At 39.6% G+C, this 20679-nt stretch overlaps 1 protein-coding gene across 1 annotated transcript in view; it reads right to left on the bottom strand.

The window, feature by feature from the left end:
• Pappa2 (pappalysin 2) overlaps positions 1-20679 on the bottom strand; it is a 232006-nt gene that overhangs the window by 14705 nt on the left and 196622 nt on the right. The gene's annotated exons all lie outside the window — the stretch shown is intronic.

Raw genomic sequence — 20679 nt, forward strand, 5'->3', positions numbered from 1 at the left:
GGAATTTGGTCCATATCCTGAAGACAATAGGGAACAACTGAGGTTTATTTGAGCAGAAAAACATGACAAAAGCTATACTTTATAGGGTGGATCTGAGGACAATGTAGAGAGTGTTTGGGAGAGAACTGGGGGCACACTGAGCTGGGAGAACTCAGCTCAAGCAAGCAGCCTGGGCTGAGAAGGACAGAATCAACTATGGAGTGATGAAGGGAGATTGCCAGTAATGGCTGAGTGCTTAGATTTGAGGAGAAGATCGGTGGAGATAAAGGTTTATAACATTCTGACTATTTGAATCACGATATGTTTTTCTTAAACAATTTGCTCACTGAAAGCCCAGCTAGAAGGAATCCTCCTTGCCACCCTCCAGGGACTGAGTCATGGGACTCACAGCACAATTAGGCAGCCAAGCCTGTCCTCACTGACAATGAGAAGCTGTATACATGTTACTTTCCCGTGTAAACACGTGTCTAGAGGGGCCCAGAACACTTTCTGTTCAGTCTAATCTCTGCCAGGCTTTCTCCACAACTTAAACACAATTACTTTATGACCCTCTGGGAATATCCAGGTCCAGTTGAGTTGAGGAATGGTAAGAGGGATGGGTCATGTTTATTCTAGAATATTTTCTTGCCAACACTCTTGTTTCTTTCAGCTCAGTTTAGTTTGTAAGTTCTTGTGTCTCTGAACAATTCAATTTGTGTTGCTGATGATTGTGGTTCCCATCCTCAACCTGTCACGCTATCCTGGGTTGTCAGCTGGCTGTTCTGTTCTCTGTTAATTGGTCAGTCTATCCCATTTCACTTTCACCCATATGGAACCTATTCTTTGTGAAAGTGTCTTGTTTACATTCTCTTTATCTACGGGATGCTTGTCTGTGTATCTTATCCACTCATCCCCTGATCAGCTGCATCTGTTTCACTCCATGTTTTTTAGTCTCTGAGCACTGCTAGGCAGAGTTCCTTGACATACTTCCTCTGCCTTGTCTTCCTTAGGCTTAGAGCTTGCAAAGCCCAGGAAGCTGGCCTAACAGGTGGTGGTCAGCACCTCACACTCACCTCTTAGTTCCCTTCTCCTTCCTACTTTATGTCATGTATTTGTTTCCCTGGTTTTAATCTTTTAAACCAGTTTACATTGGAGTAAAAAGGAGTTCACTTACTGGTTCTACATTTGCTAGCCCTGGAGCGCTGGAAAGCTAACTACATGGTCAGCCACCTATTTCCTTATTCATAAAACAGTATTGGTTAAAAGAAATGTAATAACTCCTTATCATGTGCACCTACCATGCAGAACAATCAATAATGTTATCATTGTATAACATGGGACAAGGTCTTTCTTTGTTGTTATTTCCTTAGCACAAAGATTCTGGAAACTGATAGTGTCTGTGAAAGTACAGAGCAGTCACCCACCTCCTGGAGTGGCTTCTAGACAGCTTATCACTCTTCCTGTCTCTTTATATTCTGTGACCCAAGGATCTTGCCACTTACCTTGGCAACAGTGCAATAGAACAGCAATGTAGAATATGACCTTCGAACTAGAAAGAGACCTTCCTCAATAAATAAAATCTGAAATACCCAGTTACATAATCTGCTCACTCCACTGTTGAGTGTGGAAGTTCAGCTGCAATGTGTCAAAGTTTATCCAGCACTTAGTATTTCCTTCCCCATCCCTCCTTCTATGACACATTGATCCCTCTGAAGACTCTTATCATCATATTATGGCATCCCTATATGCTCCACCTCTGGAAAACAGCTGATACCCTGGGGACCAAAGACTACAAGGTATCTACAACTAAATAAAATAAAAGATGATCTGTACTTAGAAAAGGGTATTTACAGGAGAAATGAGAACAACCATAACCTTCTCAGAATAACCCAATTGAGCTAAAGGTATATTTCTTAAAAAAATAAATGGAACACCAGTGTTAACTTGCTTCTGTGTGTGTGTATGTGTGTGTGTGTGTGTGTGTGAGAGAGAGAGAGAGAGAGAGAGAGAGAGAGTGCATATGAGTGACCATGAACTAAACATGAGTTATTTCATCAGTTTATTAAAGTATTTACAGATTTATCAGCCCTCCCATATTTCTATGACTTCTCTCTAAAAAGAGAACACATGAAGAGGTATAGAAGGAGAGGACAGAGAAGATGTTTCAGTGGGTAACTATGCTTGCTACATGAGCACGAGGGTTAGAATTGGGATCCCCAGCCCCTGGAATTAAATGGAAACCCAGGTGAGGTCACAAGAGCCTGTCTGCAACCCCCAGTGCTATGAGGTACAGAGGCAGGAGGATGACTGGGGCTTGGTATCATTCCTAATGGTTCCTTGCCTGTAGTAGCTTCAGGAAAAGTAGTTATATGTTCAACGAGAAACACTGTTTCAAAGAAATGAGGTGGAGAATGCTAGAGCAAGAAGCAAGATGCTGATACTTTCTCTGGCTTTAATGCACATGTGGCCAAACATAGAAAGTAAGTCTCAAAGGTGACAAATGCCTTCTGTTCTTCATTTCCAAGTTTGTCTGGACAGATCTGGCTATCAGGATGGGCACAGAGTATGTGATATCAGAGCAGATGAGAGATGAGCAACACGGGAAGGCTATAGCATCCTCAAGGTCACACAAGGCTCCAAAGACAAAGATCATTCCCGGAAATCAAATAGCATTTCAGACATGCATCACCAAGTTTAATATTTCCCACATTAGAAGACTTTAGTTGAATCTAATCTCATTTTTAATTAGTCCTCATATCACCTGGTGAGGCAGACTAATATGATCATCCATATTCCACTGATGGGGAAAATGAAACAAAAGGCCATGCCCCAAGGTCACTTGGGGAATGAGCAATAGAGGTGAAAATTAAACTTAAACATTCCAATGAAAATGGAAAGGAAACTGGGGAGTAGGCTTCATCTATGTTGGTTCAAGATTCTTCATGTTTGAATAATGCAGGCTCCATTTATTATCAGGTTTCTATAACTTAAAAAATAAAATGCTAATTCTACTTCAGAATCCCAATATTCCACATTTTGTTAATTGAGAAATTTACCAAAGACTGACAAGAACACCTGGGTAAAATGGGTATTACTTAGCCAAAAATGTATATTAACATTTACCAAATTGATATTAAGTTCAATTGCAACAATAGAAGATTATCCATTCCCTTTACCCTATAGAAACTGGCTTAAATGAATATTCAAATAGGTACAGTAACAAACAGCACACATCTCCAACTAAATAGGTATGAGACAGGACTTTTAATTCTCCTTCAACCAGTAGAAGCTAAAATCAACTATAGTAGTACCAGTATTATATAGTATTATGTGATTCTGGCTCTAGGATGCCTATAGATGCTGAGTTTGAATCTTTGGTAAAATGATGTAGTTTTTGCACATCTGCACATATTTTCTTGCATACTTTAAGCTATCACCATTTTATTTACAATTCCTAATAAAATACAAGTGATCTATAAGTAGTTGTTATGCTGTATTGTTTAGTGAATTATGACAAGCAAAGAGCCTGTAGATGCTAGTTACAGACAAGTATTTTGTGGAATGTTTCTATGCAAATTTAGTTGAATTCAGGCTATGAAGCTCATGGTTATGGGTGATAAACCAATGTTTTATTAGAAAGGCCATCTAAGAATGAAAGTAAGACAGCACCAGAGGGAAACTGCAAGTCAAAGGAGGACCTCTACACCCTTAAAATCAGGTCAACGTAGCATGTAGGAGATCATGGCAACTAACAAAATCATGTCTAGGAATGACATTAAAATTCATCTAAAAAAAACCACATTAGCTCAGAATGTACCTAGGTAGATGGTCAAGTGTTTGAATGACCTGAGAGTTCTGCTCTTAGCATAAAATTTGACCAGACTTAAATATATACAAAACCATAAAACTTGTGAGAAGCATGGTGTCACCAATCACTGTCAGTGTGAATGAAGAAGGAACCTTAAATGTGAAGAACTTAGAAAACAACTTTGAACTTGTTGAGTTCTACCAAGAGAAAGCATATCGAAAAAGTAGCTCAGATTCCCCCAAAGAAATGTTCTTCAGTGTTCCCTTTATGTGGCCAAAGGGAATCAAGGCAAGGGAGGGGCTTCTAAGTCAGCAAAGGCTAGAGCCAAGAACCATGAAGAATGAGGAACATCCACTGGATGCTACACCCAGGAGTTACCACCAAAAGAGCCATCCCTGCTCTCACAGCATAGGCCTTTTGTAACTTATGCTTGACAGATTTCAGAATTGCTATGGATCACTGAGTTTTATGGGAGTCTCATTATTCTCCTTGAATGGGAATGGTTATTGCATTTGTCTCCTTTCTGTTCCGCTTTGTGCCTAGGGTGAGTGAGGTATAGAGAGTCTGTGATTTTAATATGTGGCACTTCAGATTAAGAAAAGTTAACCTCACAACCTGCTATAAATTTCAGGTTCACAATTCAAACCTGATGATTAACTTCTACTATGTCTTGGGATGAAACACACCGTGTAGAAAAATATAATCAATAATTTTGACAAGAAAGATTGACTACAGTTCTTTTCACTTTCCTTTCCTTTGTCACGACTCCATGGTTAACAATGTCTAATTCACACTTCTATCTTTTGGACTAAGCATATGATTTATTTAAATCAATGGAAGATGAATATATGTGACACAATGCACTCAACAAAAAGTTTTAACTGGCTTAGCAGCACTCCCTTTCCTTCCAACATATTTCAGATTATGAAGGTAGCTGCTGAACCTGAATCCCTAACCCTGAGGAAGAGACCTAGGACAAAGTCACATTACCCAAACTTCAGGAGCATAAGCAAGAATGACTTTTTGTTGCTAAGACACAGATATTAGTGGATTACTTGCTATGAAACTTTTTTTTTTTTAACAGAAAATGACTATGTGTCATTTCCAGTCATCTCTTTGAATTTCCCTTATACGTCAATGTATCCTTCATAGCCATTTCAAATGGTTTCAATCTGTAAGATCTTCAACAAGAGACTGAGTGAATCCTTTATTCTCTGCACTCCCATACAACTATTTGTCTTCTCTCTTTGTATAATTAACCCTTGGAGAGCAATCTGATTTTCAAAAATCTCTATTGGGTATATTGGGCTGAGAAATTGTAGGCTCTTTGGTAAGCTGAGCACACAGTGTGCACTCATAAAATATCTTTTTGAGGGAAGGAATTAATAAATGCTTTTGAAGGAGGTGACCATAGCTTTGTTACCCCAGAAAGAAGGCTATGCTAAACTGAAAATCTCAGTCATTGAGATGAGGGACAAAAAGTTGGACATTATAAAATAGTATGAGGTTCATACAAAATAAATGCAAAAGCAAAAAATTTTTGGTATTTGTGTTGGAATTTGGAGCCCTACTTTCTGTAGCTAAACTTAGAGAGGTGGTAAGATCCTTCCTGTGCATGAAGCATTGTACATTCCTGGGTTAGAACATGTTTTCTTTGGGAGTTGTTGTGGTTCCTTTCTTTCTCTTTTCTTTTTTCTTTTCTTTTTTTTATCCAGCATTGGAAGCATTGGATATTTGCAATAATGACAAAAACAACAATAAAAGCACAAAGCTGATCCAGTATGAATCAGAGGAGATTTTATAAACGTAGGGGGAGGTAGGGAGTGGAGAAAGAGGGTGGGAGCAAGGGGGGGGCAGATAAAGAAAAACTGTATTTGCCAGGAGTTGAAAGGAAGAAAATGCCATGTGTGCCACGTGGCTGGCACTGGGGATAGTGACATCTGTTCCCAATGAAGATCCCCAGGCTACACAGCTGTGTGTACATGTGCGCATGTAAGGAAACACTAAGCCTGTGCTGTAGGAGACCTGCCGTTGGCTCTGGACTTATTTGTCTGAAATGCTGTCACAGTGGCAGCCTCTCACCATGGGTTAGAACTCCAGGCGACTCCTTTCAAAGTGTATTGGAGGCCTAAAGTGGACTATGGAAAACAAGCCTGGGAGAAGCCACGGGGAACTTTTGACACATTAGAATCTTTGCCCTGCTAAGTTTGCATGGGCTGATTTTAAATAGGAGAGAAAAGGATGTTTAAGGTTGAAGAGGTGAGAGAAGACAGACTGGGAATATAATGACTCAGCGTCACTGGGATACAGGTTTTGCAACATGCCAGGCAACAAGTCTATGTCTGCAAAGTTGATGCATAGATTTTTATTGGGTTTGGATGAGCTTTCAGAGCCTCATGTTCCTCTTCTGATTATTGTGTTTAGGGGAGTACAGGCAAATCAAAGGGCACACATCCACTGAAGATGCAGGTACTCTTCAAGGAGCTGCTAAAGGAAGGTTACCTCTAGCTGCTGGCCTGGTGCTGGGAGACTGCTGGGTAGCCTTGGGTCTGAACTTAATCAAGAATCGACTACTCATTTATGTGACTACACATGGAAAGGTAGAGCCAAAGAGATACATGAGTAATTCAAAGCTTCTGGGCTGAAAGAAACCAGACTGACTAAAAAGAGCTCCATGGGGCATCTGTTCATGTCTCCTAACATGCAACCTGCTTTCTTTGTGGTACCCACCACTAAGTAGCACATAAACTATGTGCCCCGCAGGGTTGCTATGTCTCTCCATCTGAGCTTGTTTCAGAAGGCTTTTCATACATGAATGGTGACTATTGTGACAATTGTCTACATATGTGCAGTGTTTTAATACCTATGAACAGTTTCACATAGTGGTGTTTCACTTAAGGGTTAAAAGAATTTTATATATCAAGCAAGGGAGATTTTTGTCTTCTTTCTGATCTAAATAACTTTATGAGGTCTGGAAAATAAAAGCATTATATGGGGCTTAGTCTTCTTTCTTTAGTGCACAAAAAGCCATTCAAGAGCAGAGAGGATACTGGGAGTTCAAATTTCATCTATTCCCAAAGTCACACTACAGAAGGTGTGGACCATAGGCTTAACACAAAGGAGTTCACTAGAAGACTCTCTTAAATAAGTCATAAAGTCGAGGGATTCTTTGGTAATTCTCTCCTTTATGTGTGAGTAATATGTTCCTTTTACTAAAATTGTCAAACTATGTTTTAATCATTTTACAGGCGCTGTTTCCCTCTTCAATCCATGGTGCTCTTAACTTCTTACTCATTAGCTGAAAAATGATGAGTGTGTACCCTATGCCATTCTCTATATCACCATTGAAAGAACTCAATGTTTGACAGCAAATACAATAAACATTTATGCCCAGGAATTTCTATTAGAGAAAGGCAGATAGAAAAACATAAATATATAGTACACTAGGAAACAATAATTCTACTAAGACATGGTGGCCATGTAAAGGAATCGAGAGTACTGTGTGGTAGAAGATAGGTAGTTAGTGGCAGAAGGAGGACAATTGTGACTTTCAATCAAATGAGCAGAGAGACAATATTTGAAGGGGAAATGCAAGCCACTATAAAGACACCAAATTTTCCTCTGGATATATAAAACTCTTGGAGGTTAATTCTTATGGTCAACTTGACAAAACCCAGAGGCACCTTGGGAAGGGACCCTCAATTGAAGAACTGCTTCTATCACATCAGCCTATGGCCATGTTTGTGAAAGCTTGCCTTGATCAATGTTTGATGTGGAAGGGCCCAGCCCACTGTGGGTGACATCATCCTTACACAGGTGGAGAGGGTTAACTGTGAATCTGCAATTTAATGATATATTCTGAAAACTGCTTAAAACACGTTGTCAGGTGCCAGATGTAGCAGTGACACCAGCCAAGAAGTATTGCACTAATGGAGATGATAACAATGGTTTACAACAAGGTTGTAGAGGTGGTGAGAATAAGAGGATTATTCTGGGAATATATTAATATGATAACTAATATGTTAACAGGATAACTGAATGAATTGAAAGGGACTGGCAACAGAATGAGAAGAATTAAAATAACATTAAAAATTTTGTCCTGAGCAAATAAAGAATTTGCCATAAACAGAAATAGGAAACTATACAGCGAAATATTGTGAATTCTTGGATACCATCTGACCTTTACAAATCTTACTTGTAGTTATTGTAACTTTCTTCCCACTTGACTCAGAGGCAATGGTACTGCAATTCCTTCCACCTACCCCCTCTTTACTGTGGGTCCTTAGGTCCTCAACCACACCATCTTCAAAGTCAACAATATTCCCAGTCCCTCCTACCAAAAGTCTTCCCACAGGCACTATTCTTCATTCAGATACCACCGCTTATGTTTGGGGAAGTGATGTTTTTTATTTGCTTCATCCTCTTTTTTATTTGTCTTATTGTTGATCACCCCAAACTCTGCTGTTACCAGGCTCTCTGATTTTCAGGCAATGCATAAACCTAAGGATCTCTTGTTAACATTCAACTTCTTTATCCATTCTTTTTCATTTAACACTAGCCCAATATATGATTCCCTAAACCTTTCCTTTCTCCCTATCTTTTCTTTTCAGTGAAGACCACCTCTCTAAAAACACTCTATTTTATCTATTTTACTTCCTACATTTTTCCTTTATATTGTTTTTTTGACACCCTAGCCTTGCTCTCTTTCCTCTTCTCACTCACATTCCCTGCATGAGCTCATCCTCTTTCTGCTGTCAATAACCATCCCCACTTTCTGGGTCTCTCAGCATAAGCAACTGTGTTCTTAACTTCAGATTTTTATTTCAAATTTTCTGCAGGCATTCCGAACTAAAGTCACTCTTTTTCACAAGTCTGCTTCCTTTTCCTTACAGAGACTAATAGCATTAATCCTCCATGTCCCTAGTAGTTGTGCTACTTCTTTCTGCCTGCATTTCTGATGTCCAATCTTGACCCTCATCATTTACCTCTTGAAACAGTTGTCTAACCATTTCATGTGTTACCTTTGTTTTTTCACTGTGAACAGTGTATCACATCTGATATTGTCATTTCTTTGTGGGAAAATATGTGAGAGTCTACTATGTTTTCAGAATAAAGTCTGTATCTGAAGACCCCTGTCCCTTTGGTTGTGCCTGAACTTCCATATGTACATAGTCTAGTAAATCTATGCGTTTTCAGACCCTAGTGTTTCCCACTCATATTATTCTGCTGCCTGTTGACTTTGTGCTTTGTCTCCAACTAGAGGAAATAGCACATTCTTCCAAGCTCCTTTCAAGAGGCAATTGCTAAGCACCCTTTCTCAAGAACCTGCTTCTGGCTTAATCCACTATAGCAGACCCTCCTCTCCCTACTCTGGGGAACTTTAGGCATACTTCTGCTTCAGAATGAACAGTGATTCTGAGTAGGTAGGGCCTTGACTTGTTTATCCTTATGCCCTTAGGGTCTAAAGCCATACATAGATGATACATTTCCTTTGAGTAGTTAGTGCTCCTCATTTAAAGTGTATTCTGGAGTTACACAGCTTGAACAGATTTCTGCTTGGTTCTAGACAGAAAAAAAAGAAGTAAGAAATTAGAAGGGAAAGAAGAAAAATGCCAAATCCTGGGTACTCTCTCTCTATGCTAGCTGCCTCTTCTTCAGCCTTATTGGCATCAACTCGTCTGAAGGGAGGAGTTAGAGACTAGTGGTCACTAAGCACCTGCTATATCAAGGCTTTTAACTGAAAATATGAGGATAATTAAAATCAGCCTTAAATATGTTCCTTCCAGAAGCCTCACTAAAATGACTGTAAAGATAATAACAAAATAAAAACTCTCAAGGGAAAAGAGAACCACAAAGATATTGGAAGACGATAGCAAACTTAACATTTAGGAAACTAAAAAAAGAAATGGATAGCTAACAGCAGGTTCAAGAGAGCAAAAAGCTGAATGTTCAGAATGCCATAAGCCCTAGAAACATGCATGTGCACGTGCATGACCTGTGGAAGCAGGGGGATTCATGTGCATGGTCACATGTATAAGTGATGGTGTCTGAGCTAACTGCCTACTTATAGTAGGAACTCTGTACTGGGATAAGTCAAATAACCAAACATAGTAATAGAAGAAATAAACTTCAAGTGTGTGCAGAAGAAATTAATGAGAAACAGAAGGAAACAAAAAACTATGATGGGAGAGCCTTGGTGAGCAAGGTAGAGGTCAAGGATCAGGGGACCAGACATCATCAGTCTTCCAAACCAGCCTAGGAGTACCAGCAGCTTTATAAACTTAGTCCATGTATTTCTTCTATAATATTAAAATTAGTCAAAATGTGAGAAATAAATGTAGCTAATGTGGTTGAAATAAATTTGTTAGGATTTGAAATATGTATTCTTTATAATACAATCACTATTTATTGCAATTTATAAGTATACACGATCAATTTAGGAGTGGCATTATTTTTTCTTTTTGGTCTTCATTTCATTGCTAAGTTAGTCAAAAGTGAAGCTAAATAAGCAAATGTATAACTCTATGGAATTTATATACTTAAAATAATTTATATATTTAAAATAAAGTATAAGAAACTTAACAGGCTTCCTGGTTTATTATAATAAACATTTAAGAAAATGTCCAATATAAAGATGCCTATTTTATTAGGATAAGTAAGAAATTCAGTTACTTGAACTTTCTGGAGAAAACATACATATGATCATTAAATAAAAGAGTTAAGCCAATTACAATGCTGTAAATTTTGAATGATCAATATCTCATAGGATAGTTTAGTGACCGTTTTTTGGAACTTGGTTAGAATGCATTTAATAGACATTTTAAGGCACAGCTCTTCATGCAGCAAAATCCCAATGAAAACAAGAGAGGATAGATCTATTTATAGCTAAATGGTTCTTACTGCTGACTCTTATAACATCAGAATAATCTTTCAGAAGCAGCAGAAAGCTATGGCAGGTAAAAGAAAAGAAGATGCCATTTTTCTTGATGATAGTTTGGTAGATGAGGACTGTCAATCATCTGCTAATCCCGTGGTTCTTAACCGTCCTAATACTGCCACCCTACAGTTCCTCATGTTGTGGTGACACCAAACATAAAATTATTGTCTTTGTTATTTCAAGAACTTGTAAATTGCAATATAAATATCTGATGATATGCGACCCCAAAGGGTCGTGACCCATCGATTGTGAACTAGTGTGTTAAACTGTAATCCCGGTTTAGAAACGGCAGGGCAATGGAGGCAAAGCATAGGGTACATTAGACAAAGGGTGGAGTGAGAGACAGACAGACAGAAAGAAAATCCATGCTGTAAAGAGAATGCACTGAGTGAGAAAGTGGCCCACCCAGGAGGCTCAGGGACAAAAGAAGCGGAAACACAGCCTGCTAGAACGCCCACCAGGCGGGCAGAGTGTGGCTCTCAGAGAGTTTTAGACAAGCGTAAACTCTCGTGCGTGTTGTTAATCTAAATGAGGTTTTACAATTTGCAAGGTTGCGCTTTTAATGTTTTACTCTTTTACAAAGCACGGAGAAAAACAACAACAATGGTTTTAGCTTTCAAAGTGAAAACCTAGTCCTAATTAACGTTTGGAGTCTGATCTTCAGAGATTCCAGCTGGGAACTCTGAAGTTGAGCCCTGAACCGAATGGGACTCTGGACAAGACCAAAGACATGCCTGTATTTTCAGGCTGGTGTAGAGATTGCACAAAACTGGCGGAGAAACTCACAAACAAATCTCTTGAGGGGATTGGAATTTGGCAACTAGTAAACTGGGAAGACAGCTCCAGCTTAAGCTAATTTCCAATTCCTCTCTGGATTTTAACACGTCTAACACATCTTTAGATTTAGAGCTGCGAGGACCTACAGTATTCCAACAGAAAGTAGTGGCTGTCGCCGGCTTCTAAGACACTGCCTTCCCAACTCAAACGATCATTTTATAATTCTCTTCCTCTCGTAGATCCTAACAGACTTAGCAACAATTCAAATGAAACCCAGAGGATATGTCTTCAGAGAGAGGGGAATCATTAGTATGTTTGGTTCTGAACAGCCAAAAAAAAAAAAAAAAAAAAAAAAAAATGGAAAAGAGAAATTTCAATTGCTGGCTATTACTTAAATAACAACAACTTAAATAACAACATATAAATAAAGGGGAAATAAGAGATGTTAACTTCATCATCATGCAGTGTAGTTGTCCTAAACTTGGAATAAGGCACCCAATCTTGTATCATAAATGCAATTTATTTTTCTCTTTTTAATGAGAAACTCATGAAGAGACTCCAGTGAGACTGCTTTCTGTAAGATCAGGAGCAATTCCATGCATCTTTTTCTAAGTCCCTAATGGGCTGTTTTAATACTAACAAGCCTTTGACATTTGTTAAGAGTAATTTGTGCTACTGGTGATGAAAAGCACATTACTGAAGAATGGTAACAGGGATAAATCTTAGAGATAGGAACATTTGAGAGAGGAGAACCAGTTGAACAGGTTTCTCTACAAAGCCCAGGGGAATAGAAATGAGAGATTTCGGACTACAGAAGTGTACTACCCATTGCTATATTCCCCAGGCTACCACAGTTCTACTTTTATTTTTCCACACTATGCCAGAAGACCTTAGGTCTGAGTGTTTAATAGGAGTGACTGCTGGACTTTGGCCCTGGTCTCTGATTCGAGTAGAACAAGGTTTCCTGAGAAACTAACAAGCTCCCAGCTAAGGCTGCTGCCAACACATTCCCTGTACATCCTGGAGCTCTTCATCTAGATAAGTGGTTCTCAACCTTCCTAATACTGCGACCCATTAATACAGTTCTTCATGCTGTAGATACCCCAAACCATAAAATTATTTTGTTGCTAATTTATAACTGTAACTTTGCTACTGTTTTGGAAATTAATGTAAATATCTGATTGCAAAATATCTGATATTCGATCCCCAAAGGGGTTTTGGTCCACAGGTTGAGAACCATTAATATCGAGGAAAAAACTCTCTTCTTGCTTACCTAGAGATAAGTTTAAGGCTGCTTCCCCTTCTGCCTTAAGGAATTTGGGCCCTCACTGCATCCCTAGGCACTCATACCTTTTAGAACAAAGTGTCTTTACATTTACAATTGCACTAAGAATGAGGTTTTAGCTACCCACAGAGGAGCCTCTTAGGCTCAAACAGGAAGAATTGAAACACACATGTATACATATGCACGCACACACACACACACACACACACACACACACACACACACACGTGCTCGCACATGCTTCATCTGATCCTAGAAAACGGGAAGACAGCACACAACCTTTTAAGCAAAAGAACCCACAGGATGGAAAAGTCCATGATTCAGCTCAGACAGGCTAACCTGTTTTCTCCTTCTCCCTCCTCTGAGTGCCTCTTTTCTCTGTCTGTATACATGCCTTATGTTCTCCCAAATAAAACACAGCCCCCAAACTTGTGCTCATTTAGCCAAATTTCAGCTACTTTCTACCTATCATGGTTGCATATCTTTTTATGCTTCCTTCCTAAGCAAGAGGGAAAAATAGCACTATAAAAATTCAGTTTTCACGACACAATTTTCCTTCTTGTGAACTGCATATTGGCCCATGCATCCCATGGAGTTAAAGCACTCCACAGTGCCTGAGAGTGATCAAGAAGAACAAATACCAGGCACAGCTAACAGAAGTACCATCTGGAATACAAATAACAAAAGAGAAGAAAAGCAAAGTCCAAGACAACAGGCGAGAAAGAATCTGAGGAACGGGGCGGCAGATGGAATGAATTACTGGTGGCAGCATTGTTGCTATCCACTACTAACAGAGTAAAAGCAGTGGTACTTCCTACATTTCAGTGCTGTAGACCCGCTGATGAAGCTCAATTTGTCCCCAGGGTCTTGTTTTTTCGCTCCTACTACCCTCTTACATAAATTCCCATAGAGAATACACTTAGGGTAGTGACTGATAAAAATATTTCACAGGCTACTACAAAAAATTACAGGTCTATTTACATTAAAGCTACGGAGTGCTAGGTTTACAGGGGAATGGAATATCAAGCCCTCTTTGGTGTTGGAGACAGGAGAAAATATTTCACCCTGTCAAAAAAGAAGAAATATAGGCCTTTAAAATTCTGGAAAGACTAGCATTCCTTTTAAACACTTCTCTTTATAACCTTGTGTAAAGGTTAACAGTTCCTAGACAGATTTGCTTTAAATAGTTTACTCGGTATTTATGTCAATTTTTTTTCTGTCCTGTTTGGCTGACACGGGGCTGCCTATTAACTTTATATAAAATATTTAATGAATGGAATTATTTATTAGCATTTTTTCCTCCTCAGTTTAAGTTTAAAGATAACCCACTTATTTGAATTTCCCCTCAAAGGTATTGCTAGCCAGAATCTTAATTCCATTCTTGTTACCCTTGATGTGATCTATATTTTCTGATAGTTCTGAAAGCTACATCTAAAAAGAAAATAGAATCAGATCAAAGGTAAGAAAATGAGTGGTACCTTTAAGAATAGAGGCATCCTGCTCTCTACCCCAAGACAAACCTTAGTTTTTTTGGGGGGGGGGGGGGGGGCGTGGAGGAGTGTTTGCATTTTAAGACAACTATCATTTTCAAGCAATCCAGCCCTTTCTGGCTTATAAATATTGTGGTCTTGACACTTTATGCTAATATTTTAATTCTAATCCTGACCCTTTTCAACTTTATTTCAAGATACATCCTTTTATCCCAAGAAGTGATCAAAATAAGGTGTCTACAATCATCTGTGCATAAATAGACTAGCCTTACCCTGAAGCTGCAGACCACCTGTAGGAGAAGTACCTGGGGCATTATGTCAAAAACAAGTTCTTGGACAGCATGCCAAGACTGATATACATTAAAAAGAAGCAGAACCCTAGAATCTCCATCTTAAAACTATTATTTCCATGTAATCTTAGTATGCTTTTAAAGGAGCTCCCAGATTATTCCGCTGCCTATAAAATGTCTGGAGAGAGGCATGGCAACATATTCTACATGTTGTACTGAGTGAGCCTCCCCTTCCAGCACGATTTTTAGTGGTGATGCTAGGGGGCACTTCTTAAACTAAAACAACGTATCTGCCAAATTGAAGAAGTAGCTTCTTTGTCACTCTGACCAGTCAAGGAGATGATGTTCCTTATAAATATAGGACTTGCACTTGGAGTAATTTTTTCTGGAAATTTTTGTAGTCCAATAATCAAACTTTCAGATGTGTGGGTATTTTTGTTCAATCCCCCTTTCCCTTTTAAAATGGTGTACATTATTGGGCTTTCCATCCACTTTCTGATAACCTCTCATTCCTTTAAGTGCATCAAAGTGATGATGCGTTGTATTACCCCAGAGTCTTAGTAACTCTAAGATATAGGGAGGCTTATTAAGTAATCTTTGGTCTAACTTTCTTCATCCTGGCTAGATTTCTCCCATCTCAATATATATGCTTTTTGGTACATAGTTTTTACTCCTTTACCACCTTGTGAGAATAATAGTTTGAAAAAGCACAACTATCATGTTGAATAACAGAAGCTGGTCAGTACTAGTAATAAATGACATGTGGTCAATCCTTGTCATATACTCAGTGTTTATGGCAAACACACACTAGAGCCTGTGCACTACTTTTCATGTTCCAACTCCCATCTCATGGTGTCATAGACTGAGTTTTCTCTTGTAGGTCAATGTCAGGATAGAAACATTAAATAAAAGCTATAGCACTCTTTGGACTTATGACAATGAAGGGAAGGATCTATAAGTTGCCACCCATAATCCTCTTTATAAATAAGAAGTCAAGGAGAAACAAGACAGCCTTAACTCTACAGGAGACTACATAAGAGAAAGGCTGCGGGCTGCAATAAGGACCCAAATCTATGTATGTAATAGGCAAAATGCACCCCCAAAGTAGCTTTGCTGATACTCTTGAGTGACTCTGCTGAGGTGAGTCCCACTACACATTTGCAAGGTGTGGCTCCATTGCACTTCTGAATCTTGATTCTGACAATTATTAGATATAAATTGTATCTACTTAATTTTAAAGCTGGAAATTTAAATTTAGAGAAGTTAATGAAATTTACCAAGAAAATTGGTAATAAGGAAGAGAACCACGCTTGCTTCTGCAGCCTATATAGTCCCCTTCCTTTTGTGCCATGCATCTGTCCAGAGTTGCAGAGTCTTCTGCTTCTACTTCTGATGCAGCTTTCAGTCTTTGCTTCCCTTCTGCTCCAGCCCAGCCCTTCTCTTTCACTGGGCTGTCTCATAGAGGACTGACTCAATCTTTTGTCTCTATGTAGCCCCAGCTGTCCTAGAACTCCCTATGTAGATCAGGCTATTCTTAACTCATAGAGATCCTCCTGCTTTTGCCTCCTAAGTACTGGGATTAAAGGCATGTTCCACTACACCTGGAATGGGTAGGGTTTATTACTCATAAGACATTGGATGATTTCACCACCAGTAGCCTCTCATTTATCTTCACAACAACTTTATGGTACATGAAAACTATTTTGAAAAATCCTATTAAGCCTCAGTTGAGGCACAATGGCAACAGCATTTAACAGGAGTCACCCAGCAAGTGGAACAAACCCAAAGCCCAATGACCATGTTCATTTTAGAATACCATATGGCATAAAGCTTTTGATGTCAGGGTACAGAATCCACAAAGGTACAACAACAGACATCATTCTGCAAGAGAAAGGCCTATCTACTATATACTCACTCATATGAAACTGATAGGGACTTCTTAAGATGGGTTAGAAAAAAAAAATGAACAATGAAAAAATACTCTAGTAGCAGTAGAGAATATGAAGGTAGTTCTTAGACACAGGTTTGAAAGGCAGGAAAACAATTAGGAATCTACTATATTAGCTCATTTGATTAGAATCCATCTAAGAGGACAAGAGGAAGACTAAAGAAAGTAGAGTAACTCATAGGATGATCTGATATCAGGCTTATCTAATTGGTTGGGTTGCAATAGCTAACTGTCTCAAAGTGATTTGTGATTGGCACATCTCAATGGCTCTCCATGGGAATGTCCTCTTTTCCTTTTTCCCAGATTCAGGGTTCATACCTAATTATGTTAAGGTCTAATGGACAGCATTTTCCTTAATTTAGGTTTTGCTCATTGAGCAAACATTGATGGGGTAGTTAACACAATGCAGACAACCACACCACCATAAGAATGCATTATGGGCCAGGCACGACACACAGGATATGAGCTTGGTTGTTCACTTGCTACTTCAGATTAAGATTCTGAAGTTCACACTACTACCTGACCCAAATATTGAGTCTAGAGTTGTCTGCCTTCTAAACTTTTCCTCTAGCCAACTTCTTGCCGTTTCTTGTTCATTTATAACTCATAAAATAAAATAGAAGAACACCCAAAAAATGCTTAAGTCAAGAAAGTCAAATGCAAGAAGCAACTAGAAAAATAGAATTTGAATATGAACATACTTGGGCTGCAGTTCTGCAGAGCACCTGCCTTCTATTGGAGATAGTGCGGATACAAGTCATAAGGAAACAGATTTGCTTTGACAGTTTTTGTTGGTTAGTTGGTTGTTTTAGAGGAATTCCTGGAGGTGCCTCTTAAAAATATGAGAGGGACCGAATGGTAAAGAATGGCTGACAAGAGTGCTGTGGTACAGGAGAGAGATATGATGAAAAATAGTTATTTTGTTGGCCGTGATGGCCTGCAGGCTAGAGACAATGAGGCAATGGGATGAGGTTACTGCCTTGAATCACTAGGAGAAACAATGCATGAGACACATTTATACATGGCTGAGTGGCTTCAGCAGACAGTTCAGACTAATATTTAGTACTGGATTGCAAAATGGAATCCCATCTAGATTATGGGTCACAACGTATTTAATTTCAGTACAGATTACACAATGTGCTTTGCAAAATTTCTCACCCAGCAGGACCTCTGTTTCTTGTCTCTGGGTCTGTTTCCCTCTATCTGCCTTTGATGCTAACATACTTAACTTTTTCCAGTAAAGTGTTAATAATTAACCAAGTTGCATCAGGAACTTGCCAGATTCAGCATCTCTTCTTTCTTCCTGGTCCCCACCTTCTGTCTCTGCATTTCTCACTGCTGCATCTCCAGGGACATACTCCTTCCTCTCCTGTACTGTATCTCTTCCTTCCTAGGGGTCTTGCTGACTCTGCCTTTCTCTGCTTTTCCCTCTCCTTTTTAAATTAACTTTATTCTCCATTGCCCTTGTTTAAATAATAGAAACCAATGGCCAGTTTTTTAAGCCTCTCCTAACCCTTTGAACTGGGAAATAACAGTATATACTATTCAGAGTAGTATAGAATAATCAGAATGTAAATACTGTTGTATAGAATTATGTCTGAGGGTGAGATGTCTTAGTCAGTAAAGAACTTGCTGTGTGAGCATAAGTACCCTGGTTCAGATCCCTAGCACACATTAAAAAGCCGTATGTAACAACATGTACCTGCAATTCCAGCACCTAGGAGGCAGAGAGGGGAGGATTCCTAAATCTGGTTGGCCAGACAGCTAATGAACTAACTTGACATTCAGTGAGAGACCCTGTCTCCAAAAGTAAAGTGCATAGTTACTAAGAAAGACAGTCAATATTACTCTGTTCTTTATCTGCTTGTGTATCCAGATACACATGAGGACACACATATGCATCAACACACACACACACACACACACACACACACACACACATATATATATATAGAGAGAGTGACAGGGACACAGAGACAAAGAGAGACAGAGAGACAGAGACAGAGAGAGGAGAGAACATAATTATTTCTGGATAAAGAAAGTTTCAACACGGAGATGACCAGACAAGTAACTTTCTAGTGTCCTCTCAGGGTTTGGGATAGTAGGTCTTAGACTTCCACAGTGACTTTCAGAATCCCTTTCAAGTTAAGATACAGATTGCTGATGCCACCCCCCCCCATGCCATTGCACTTTCTAATGCAGTGGGTATAGGATGCGCCTAAGAAGTTGTGGTCTACTGAGTCCCCAGGTGATGACAAAGGCACTAGTCAAGGGCCACACAGAACCACTAAACTGTCTGTTTATCAAAGGGTCTGAGTTTGGCAGTGCATGACAGTGGTGGGTGAGTTGAAGCAACAAGGGAGAAGAGAGCTTTGCTTCTTAGGTAGCTGTATTCTCCTTGAGAATGCAGCTACTTAAGAAGCTTTGGCTAATAGGTCAATCTAGAGGAAATGCTAGGCTACAGGACCAGGGAAGGACAAGCATGAAAAGCTCTGTATTGTAACCTTCTGGAAATCCCTGAAGCCAGCCCCAAGCCCTGACATCCACCCTAGTACTTGTGATGATGCATAGGAACAGCAGAAGGGAACTCTCAGGATCTGTTTGATCTCTGTCCAGCTCCCTAAGCCCTCTGTCTGTTTATCTCCCTCTTTCCCTGGCCTCCTCTCTCCGCATCACCCCCTGCCCAGTGGATGATTCACTGCCTCCCCTTGCTTCCCTACCCCACTCCACCCCACCGCCATCTGTTTTTCTAATGATGGCAGAAGATGAGCTGTTCTGTTGGCCCCGCACCATAACACAGCACACTCCACGCTAGCATTAGCCCTCATGTATCCTCAGAATGCTGTTTTATGGGTATCTTTTCCCAACCACTTTTCACTTTTCTCTTAAACCCCACCCTTTCCCTTTTTCTGCTTTAATGTCGACCCCAGTTTCCCAGAACTAGATCAAGAGACTCTGAGATACAGAATAGAAAATTAACACTCATGCCTAGATGCAGGTTGGGTGTGTTTGAAGAAATTGTTGGAAATCAATGGCAGTTAAAGGCGCTCTCTTTAGCACACTCCAAGGAGCCAAAAATATCTGGGCAGTGCTGCAAAGTGGCTTATTAACTTCCAAAGAAAGGTCTGGATGAATAAATCTGCAGTGACTTGTGGAGAGTGGAGAAAGCCCTGAGTGAGTGAAGTTCTGAGTGAATGTGTTCTGTTGGCATGGCCATGGCCACTAAGCGGGATGACAAAGCCTTCAGAGAGGACAAAGTATGAGTGTTGACCATGTGTAGGAAATGTTCACCCTCATTTTTTCTTCCTTGGTATCTATGCCCCCCTGCAGGCTGCTTCCTACAGGAACTGGTCCCACTAAGATTAGCTAACCCTGTCTCCTTGATCTGGCTGTGTACCATAAACTCAGCCTCCATGTTCACTTGCAATAACCCTGCCTCTTTGTTGAAATCTCTATAATAAACACATTGAGATTCTCGGTGTGCTGCAGTTTCTCCATCAGAGATGCCATTTTATTTTTTGTGCATCCATGTATCTTTCTGTCTGTCTCTGTTGTGTGTTTATCTTCTCTTTATCCTTTCTTCACCTTAGTAAGGACCTTCCCTGAATCCAGCCATGCTAGACAGGGCAGTGCCTGAGCTAGAATATTTGTGTTTGTCATCGACTATTCCTAGGATTGGAGGACTTACGTAAATGGACTATGTATGTGTGTCCTCCTTCTCAGTATCAGAGGGTTCTTAGGTCATTCTCTCTAGGAAATGCTCTGATTCATTCTAGACTTTTCTTTGTTAGGTTAAAGAAGTTACTGCACCAGAAGTGACCACTGACAGGGGAATTCACTGTGGAAGATGGGGTTTCTTAATATAATAAAGATCTAGGTGATACCACACAATGGTGAAATATAGTTCTACCTAGACGATGCTTTCTGTTGATGCAAAGGAGGGGAGCCTCAGAAAAGTGATCACAGGAAGAAGTGAACCACATGTCTGGGATTATCCATGTTATTCAAGTCTAGCTAATTGTGGCCACAACCTCCAGATATTCCTGTTTTGTGAGGGGAAATAAAAGCTTTGCACAAAGATTTTTGTATTTATCTTAATTTTAATATGTATGTGTGTGATATTATATAAGTACATATAAATCTAAATTTTAAACTAAGCCTGGTG

This window comes from Phodopus roborovskii, unplaced genomic scaffold, assembly GCF_943737965.1.
Source record: "Phodopus roborovskii unplaced genomic scaffold, PHOROB, whole genome shotgun sequence".
Taxonomy (NCBI): Eukaryota; Metazoa; Chordata; class Mammalia; order Rodentia; family Cricetidae; genus Phodopus; species Phodopus roborovskii.